Below are 9,572 nucleotides of genomic sequence, written 5' to 3'. Positions count from 1 at the left end.
TGTCACTCTTCTCCACCCACTCCACCCTGCCTGCACTCTCTTCTTCACTTCTCTTCCACACTCCCTGTTACTCTGCACTGTTGATCCCAAGTATTTAAACTCATCCACCTTCACCAACTCTCCTCCCCTCATCGTCACCATTCCACTGACCCTCCTCTCATTCACACACATGTATTCTGTCTTGGTGGTCCTACTGACCTTCACTCCTCTCCTCTCATATCTCCATCTCTCCAGGGTCTCCTCAACCTACAGATCACAATGTCATCAACAAACATCACAGTCCACAGGGACTCCTGTCTAATCTCGTCTGTCAGCCTGTCCATCACCATTACCAATAAGAAAGGCCTCAGAGCTGATCCCTGATGTCATCCCACCACCGTCACTCCCACCGCAGACCTCACCACAGTCACACTCCCCTCGTTCATATCCTGTGCCACTCTCATGTATTTCTCTGCCACTCCTGACTTCCTCATCCAATACCACAGCTCCTCTCAGTCACCCTGTCATTTGCTTTCTCAGGTCCACAAAGATGTAATGCAACTCCTTCTGTTCTTCTCTCTACTTCTCCATCAACATCCTCAGAGCAAACATCTCATCTGTGCTGCTCTTTCCTGACATGAAACCATCCTGCTGCTCACTAATCATCACCTCACTTCTTAACTGACCTTCCACTACTCTTTCCCATAACTTCATGCTGTGGCTCATCCATTTTATCCCCCTGTAGTTACTGCAGTCCTGCACATCCCCCTTATTCTTAAATATCAGCCCACCAGTACACTTCTTCTCCACTTCTCATCATCCTCTCACTTTCCAAGATTCCATTAAACAATCTGGTTACAAACTCCACTGCCATCTCTCCTAAACACCTCCATGCTTCCACAGGTATGTCATCTGGACCAACGGCCTTTCCATTCTTCATCCTCTTCATCGCTGTCCTTACTTCCTCCTTGCTAATCCGTTGCACTTCCTGATTCACTATCTCCACATCATCCAACCTCTTCTCTCTCTCATTCTCTTCATTCATAAGACTCTCACAGTCCTCTTTCCATTTGCTCATCACACTCTTCCTCACTTGTGAGTATGTTTCCATCTTTATCATTTATCCCCCTAACCTGCTGCACATCTTTCCCAGCTCAGCCCCTCTCTGTAGCCCACCGGTCCTTTTCTCCCTCCTTAGTGTCCAACCTCTCATACAACTCATCATACGCCTTTTTTTAGCCTTCGCCATCTCTCTCTTCACCTTGCGACTTATCTCCTTGTACTCTTCTCTACTTTCTACATCTCTCTGACTATCCCACTTCTTCTTTGTCATCCTCTTCCTCTGTAAACTCTCCTGTATTTCCTCATTCCACCACCAGGTTTCCTTTTCCTCCTTCCTCTGTCCAGATGTCACACCAGGTGCCCTTCTTGCTGTCACCCTTACTACATCTGCTGTAGTTGCCCAGCTGTCTGGTGACTCTTCACTGCCACCCAGTGCCCGTCTCACCTTCTCCCTAAACTCAACCTTGCAGTTTTCCTTTTTCAACTTCCACCATTTGATCCTTGGCTCTGCCCTCACTCTCTTCCTCTTCTTCATCTCCAATGTCATCCTACAGACCACCATCTTATGCTGCTTAACTACACTTTCCCCTGCCACCACTTTTCAGGCTTCAATCTCCTTCAGATCAACTCTTCTGCGTAGGATGCCATCTACTTGTGTGCATCTTCCTCCACTCTTGTATGTCACCCTGTGCTCCTCCCTCTTCTTATTCACCACAGCCATGTCCTTCCTTTTGATAAAATCTACTATCCTGTGACCTTCTTCATTCCTCTCCTTGACACCATACCTACCCATCACCTCCTCGTCTCCTCCGTTCCCTTCACCAACATGCCCATTGAAATCCGCTCCAATCACCACTTTCTGTCCATCACCTCGTCCAACTCACTCCAGAAATCTTCTTTGTCCTTCCTCGCACTAACAACATTCATCATCACACCTCCTATGTCCAGCTTCATCATCCTCACTCTGTCTGACACTCTTTTCACCCCCAAAACACTCCTGACGTGCTGTTCCTTCAGAATAACTCCTACTCCATTTCTCCTCCCATCCACACCATGACAGACCAGTTTGAAGCCCCCTCCAATCCCCCAGGCCTTACTCCTCTTTCATTTAGTCTCATAATATATCAGCCTTCCTTCCCTCCATCATGTCTGCTAACTCTCTCCCCTTACCAGTCATACTGCCCACATTCACAGTTCCTACCCTCAGCTCCGCTCTCTTTACCTTCCTCCTCTCCTCCTCCTCCTCCTCCAGACGCGTCTCCCCCTCTTCTTCTTCTTCTTCTTTTTCGGCCAACAGTAGTCCAATTTCTGCCAGCACCCTGTTGGCTAACAGTACTGGTGGCGGTCGTTGTTAACCCGGGGCTCGACCGATTTGATATGGAAATTTGTATTGTTGTCCGCATGTTGATTTGGCAAAATTTTACACCGGATGTCCTTCCTGACATAACCCTCCCCATTTATCCGGGCTTGGGACCGACACGTAAACACACACTGGTTCAAAACCAAAATCGTCAAACAAAACACACAGTCAAAAATTCTGTAACTGCAGTGAAATACACATAAAGCATTAGTTTGACGAGAATGCGAAGATCAGTAGCAAACCAAATATAATCCTCAATCTTGGACAAGCAGGGAGCACACGCCACTCACCTCGACGCCTGCTATGATCTGCAGAGCTCACTAAACTCCACAACTGAATGAAGACGTTCTGATTCTGGTTCTGTCCTGGGGTGAGTGACCTCCTGGTCTTTTATTTTATATTGTGGCTGCTCACCTTCCCACCATGTGACATTAAAGAAAGAAGAAAAGACACGCAGGATGAGTGACCAAGCATTGTGGTGGACAGCAGCATTCTGGGGACCTTCAAAAGGATATTTTTGGAGAGAGTAGGATCAGCGAGCCTGGTGGCTCCTTGGCTTGTTCTCAGATGTTCAGATGCCAGACGGCACTTCTAGAAGTTCTCGAGGACCTGTGTGCTTTAATCGAGGACGTTTGTCATTAGTGTGGTGGCCTTTGCTGATGTGCTTTGATCGAGGCCTCTCTTGGACTCCTTTTTACTTTCTTTCTCTGGTCATCTTTCCAAGCTTTTGCCATTTTGGCCTGCAGGCAGCACAGGTGTCTGATCACTTATGGGGTTTGGGGGGGATCAGGGGGTCCTCCCTCACAGTCCTATCCTTTATGTTTTAAGTGAATTAATGATTGCTGTTCTTTCCTCCTGTAGTCGGCCAACCCCAATTCCCTCTTCTCCAATTTCTCCCTCCTTCTCCATTTAACACAGAAGCTCCATATTGGGAGACATTTTGTGGTTTGAGTACCACGTGGCTGTGCGGCTCCAGCTAGATGGTCAGGGACTGAGGGGCCGACGCCTGTGATTTATGGGATTACAGGAGCACAAGCCGACATTCTAGCCATGGGAAATCTTTTTTCAATTTCTTCACTGTTTCGAAAGCAAATTGAATTTCTGCACTGACTGCCGAGGCCTGCGGGAGCTTCGCCGTGGTGGGAGTGCAGGGTGGGCTCCTGGGCAATCAACCTCTGCTGTGAAATTCTGGAACACCTGCCTCTGCACCCCAATTGCTGAAGGTCCACCATGGCAGGCCCCGCCCTCTACACCCCATGTGACAACATGCAAATATCCTCGAGGGCGGAGCCTGCCATGGTGTGGCGGGAGACTGACTTTGGGAGCATTTGCATAATGTTTTTCAATTTGCATATTAAATTGGCTTTTTGTTTTAATTAGGAGGGTTTCGGAATCCCCTTGTTCAAAGATGGCGCTGCCTTTTCTGATTGTTATAAATTACTTTGAAGTGTGGGACTCGGGGGTGTTTCATTGGCAAATCTGGTTTTTAAAAACAGGCGAGTAAAACTCCACTCCGTTGCCCCTTTGTTCAAAAAAAAAAATGAAAAAGAAGCATCAGGAGTGGAATGTGTGGAACAGAGGAAGGAAATCTGAAATATATGATAGGGGGGAAGACGTGCTGGGCCAGCCTTGGGGGGACGGAGGGACTTTGAAATTCATGTAGCGCTTGCTGTTATTGGCGCTTTGTTCATTGGGCTCTTTCACTGCATCTCAGGACAATGAAGACTGCAATGGTGTTTGTTCGACTGCTTTATTCATTCTGTGTGTCACAACCAAGATCAGAGATTGATAAGCATTACTGTTTGGTACTTTGTGATTATTACAATCACCACCTCTGGCAGAGCTTCCTCAATGTGCCCCCTGACCCTTCATGCGTGCCAACTTCTCTAACGTCAGCTTTAACTGACCCCACTAATCAGGTGTGCCCCCCTTCTGATGAGGACTAGCAAGACCTTTCATGTCACAAAAGCCAGTCAAGCAATGGGTCTCAGATGGCATCATCAAGTCATCGTGACCTACCCTGAAGAAACACAGCCAAGAGAGTTCAAAGCTAAACAAAGTGAGAGCTTCAGAAACACAAACTGCTGAAACGGAACCATCTCAAGTTTAGAACGAAATGGCTTTAAAGTAAAAAAAAGAAGGAGCAAAAATAACATGGAGAGAACACGCAGGTGACACGCATGGCACCATTTGAAGAGCAAACTGCAGGTCTGATAGCAGCAATGACATTTGTTATTCCAACAGATGGTGCATCACAAACATTAACACTGCTTTTATGAATGCCATACCAAATGGCATCTAATGGAGACAAACACATTGCATTCCAACAGATGGTGTGTCACAAACATGAACATTGCTTTGACAAATACCATACCAAAAGCATTGCATTCCAACACATGGTGCCTCACAAACAGGAGCACTGCGTTTACAAATGCCATACCAAATGGCATCTAATGGAGACAAACACATTGCATTCCAACAGATGGTTCATTTCAAACATTAACACTGCGTTTACGAATACCATACCAAATACATTGCATTCCAACAGATGGTGCATCACAAACATTAACATTAATTTTACGAATACCATACCAAATACATTGCATTCCAACAGATGGTGTGTCACAAACATTTGCAGTACTGCATTTCATTACTACAAATGTTTATGATGCACCATCTGTTGGAATGATGAAAGCAATGCATTTTATTATGACATACATCACAAAATACATCACAATAGATGGAGCATTGCAAATGTTAATGTTGAGGTCTATGTGATTACTTGGATTTCAGCTTGTCTTAGGCAGGTAGCACAGGCTAATCCAACCTTAATGCGAAGGATAAGCACCTGTGTGTCTGTTGTGCCTGGTGTTTGTGGCTCAGTGATGCCACCTACAGGCCACAATGTATACTCTCAGTTAGAAACAATGGTGCTTCTGCATTAAGGACTTGTGGGGCATTAGTAGTAGCAGAAGAATTTGTGCTCAAAAAACTCTTCCCTGAGGAGTTGAACTTAATCTTAAAACTTCAGAACACTCTGGAAGAGAACGGATCATTGAGCCCCACAAACTTTGCCAGTCCTGTCCACTTAATTCTTCCAAAATAACATCAAGTTGAATTTTGAAGGTCCCTGAAGTCCTCCTGTCCACCACACTACTACACTCACTCATTCCACGCGTCTGCTGTTCTCAGTGTGAAGAAAATCTTCCTGATGTTTGTGTGAAGTTTACACTTCACAAGATCCCAACTGTGTCCCCGTGTTCTTGATGAGCTCATTTTAAAGTCACCGTCTCGATCCACTGGACTGATGTCCTTCATCATTTTGAACACTTCACTCAGTTCTCCTCTTCATCTCCTGTGAAGGCTCAGCTCTTTTAATCTTTCCTCATCACTCATCCCCTGTAGCCCTGAATCAGCCGAATTGCTCTTCTCTGGACCTTCTCTTGTGCTGTTATGTCTTTATGGAGACCCAAGCTGCACTCTGTACTCCAGATGAGGCCTCACCAGTGAGTTATAAAGTTGAGCAGAACCTCCTTTGACTTGTACTCCACACATCAAGGCGCTATATAACCTGACATTCTGTGAGCCTTCTTAATGGCTTGTCAGGCAGTCGATAGCTTAGAGTCCACTATGACTCCTAAATCCTTCTCATAAGTGGACTCTCGATTTTCAGACCCCCATTCTGTATTCAAACCTCACATTTTTACTTCCTATGTGTAATTCTTTACATTTGCTGACATTAAATTTCATCTGCCACAAATCTGCCCAAGCCTGTCTGCTGTCCAAGTCCTTCTGTGATGATATAACGGATTCCAAATGATCTGCTAATCCACTGATCTTGGTATCATCTGCCAACTTGACCAGCTTGTTCTTTATATTCCTATCCAAATTATTTATGAATATTAAAAATAGCAGCAGCCTCAGCACTGACTCCTGCTGGGTGTCACTCTTAATGTCACCCAACTCTGATAAGGTCCCTCACACCATCACCCTCTGCTTCCTGTCTTATAAGAAACTCCATTTTATAAAATGTTGTAAAAAGAGGGACAAGAGGCAGAAAGCAGGTTTGGGGTTGCCACCCTGTGTACCTGGTACACAATACGCTAGAAATGAAGCAGAGAGCAGGCACCAGGGACTGAGACCAAACAGAACTGACAAGACTTTGAACAGGTAGAGGGTAGGCAGGAATTATTATTATTATTATTATTATTATTATTATTATTATTAGTGCTTGAAGTAGAACCAAGTGACTGGCAGTGCTCTGTGTATGGCAATACATGCCCATGTGAGCAGAGGGTACATCAAGCAATGTAATACAATTAAAGGGGGGGGGGGGGAATTGGACAATCAGGGACCCCAGAAATTTTAAAGCGTTGCTGGTGTAGCGTGGTGGTCCTCACCAGTATGCTAAGAAATGTCTGCCCGGTGCTCTAAGGTCCTGGTACTCCATACTATTGAGAGCTCCAAGCGCTGGTCATTGTCCCTGCCAGTTCATGTCACCCTCCCACTTTGCTGTAGTTTGGCAAATGCACCTTTTTTATTTTTCATTGTCCTTTTACTTCTTGAATGTATAATGCAGATGTCTTGGCCTTCAATTTATGATGTTGTTAATTTTCTTTACTGAATTCCAAACAGAATGGCCTTTAGGTTTCCATGAGGGAGCATCAATGGCCTTTCTTTGGTTTATGGTGACCTCTGTCAAGTCCTGATGATTTACTGTTACGTATCCAGCTCTTCCTTGGCTGCCATCTTCCTTTACTTTTTCCAGATGTTCATCTCCGGTGTTCATGTACAGCTCTCTGTTTTGGTGTGACTACTGAATTAAGTGGTGGCCACATCTAAAACTCCACTAGATAAGACTTTGGGGTAGCTTCGGTCGTGGCAAAGCAAATGGGCAACTCATGGCATGAATGGGGGTCCAATTGCTTGTAAAACTATGACCTTCTACTCTTACTAGCTGTGCTACCCATCTACGTCTGGTTAAAATGTAGACTTGTCCTCATTCGGCATTAATGTTTGCACTGCACCATCTATTGGAATGTGTTTTATAATTCATGTAGTAATAAACTGCATTGCATTTGTCATTCCAACCGATGGTGCATCACAAACATTCATTGTAATAAAATGCATTACTACAACTGTATGTGGTGCACCACCTGCTGGAATGGCAGAGACATAGCAACGGGGCAGATAGACAGACAGACAGACACAGCGGCACATTCTTTTATTAAAGCGGATGTTCACAAATACTGCCGATGGGTGGACAATGTCAATTACAAAATGAAAGCAGAGGTCGAGTGTGTCGGACGAGGATTAAATAATGAGCAGGAGTCGGGCTGTGGAGAGGAGCTCATTAAAAAATAATAAAATGTGTGTGCTTATCGCGTGACCTGCGCGTAAATCAGCGGGAAGCCGCGGGACAGGACACACGTGACCCCCCCGTCACACCCACCGCTATCTTCAATCCATCAGGGGGTCCCAGCTGCTGAAGCTCCTCCAGTAAATCTGGTGGTAATGAGTTCCCGTATTACTTCTAATATGAAGCCAGCCAAACATAATACACGTGAATGGCTTGTCCGTCTGTGGGCTTCATCGGGTTTACCGTCACACTAAGGTCTTGTAGGAAATCACGGAATGGGAAAAAGGAAAGCTAAAGAAACACACGGAGAATGATGGACAACGTGGGGAATTCAAATACAACAACCCCTCCTCCGCCAGTCAGATGTGGAAAATGAAGTCCCAGAAGAGGCAGCAGGAGAGCGCGGCTCGGCGCTAATTAGAGACGCTTCTGGGTAATTAACTAACTAACTAACTAACTAACCCGAGCGCTCCGCTCCTGGGACCCGGCGCTGGCCAGCTGGGTCAGAATCACAGGGTGGGGGTGGGGTTAGGACCACCATCGGCCGTGCCCACCTCAGCCCACTCTCACAGACACAGGACACCCAGCAAACCGCCGAGTTCAGCCGATGTCCCCTCAGACAAAGCGGCCTGACGGCGCTGCGCACAATAACAAGAACACAATGGCCGTTGAGCGTTTTATTTCATCTGCAGGGATCGGGGGGGTTGGGGGCAACTGAGCACATCCTCGCCTTCAACCTCGGAGAAACAACGGAGCCTGAAGTGCGCAGCGTAAAGAATTAAAAGAGACGCCCGCTGCTCAAACAGGGCAAGCCACACCAGCGCCGCACCGATTCGAGCGAACCGCCTGCTAAAGCGGGACTTGAATATGCCGTCTGTCTTATGGGAGAGCGCTCATCACGTGACCTGTCTGTTATATAGCGCCTTTCAAATCTGTCTGTCCGTCTATCAGCTACAGAATGACTTTTACATCCATCTGTTAAACACTGCAGTGCATGTCATGTCTTAAATTGTCTTGGCTTTCTATCCTGTAAGATTACAGAGGAGCCTCCCCTACCCACTGTGACAGGTGGCCATGGTCATTATGTGGCCGGGATGCCAGCTGGATGGAATTATTATTAATATTATTTTATTATTAATTATTATTTTCATTAATTTTCTATATTTGACCGTGTTTTATGGTGCCCGGCATCAGAGCAGGTCAGGTAATGTCGGGTCAGGGGGCATGCACTGGTACAGCGTGTTGCCACACTCACCATACAAAGAAACAGCTCAGCATCCCCGTTTTCAACTTCCCAGATAGACACACAGTCCAGTCCCACCCTCCTTAAATGGCCGTCTGTCTGCCCCAGCCAGGTGTTACCTGGGCGTCCCCCTTGGCCTGGTCCAGCTACTCGGGTCCTCAATAATGATCTGGATCATCCTCGGGTAATCACAACACATGGCTGTAGTGTCGTAACTGATGCTCCCTCACAGTGCAGGTCATGTGCCTCATAGGGGACTCTGTGACCAACACAAAGTCACACCAGCGGGACCCAAGGACCCTCTGAAGAGACATACATGAAGGAGTCCAGTCTTCATCTCAGGTCACTGGGTCAGTACACCTGACGTCACAGCCAGTGGGAAGAGTCTGATTGGCTGTAGAAGGTCCTCTTCCTCCAATAAACTTGGGGGGGCTAATCATCTATCAGTTATACTCCCTAGTGCCCCCTAGAGGAGGGATGTCCTTCTCCAGTCCAGGAGGTCTACCACAAATGCTGGCTTTCATTCTAACACTTTTCTTAATCAGTGCCCACCCTTTGCTGCTGACTGA

The sequence above is a fragment of the Polypterus senegalus genome, chromosome 10, assembly GCF_016835505.1.
Source record: "Polypterus senegalus isolate Bchr_013 chromosome 10, ASM1683550v1, whole genome shotgun sequence".
NCBI classification, from domain to species: Eukaryota; Metazoa; Chordata; class Cladistia; order Polypteriformes; family Polypteridae; genus Polypterus; species Polypterus senegalus.
This window is presented reverse-complemented; position numbering follows the sequence as displayed.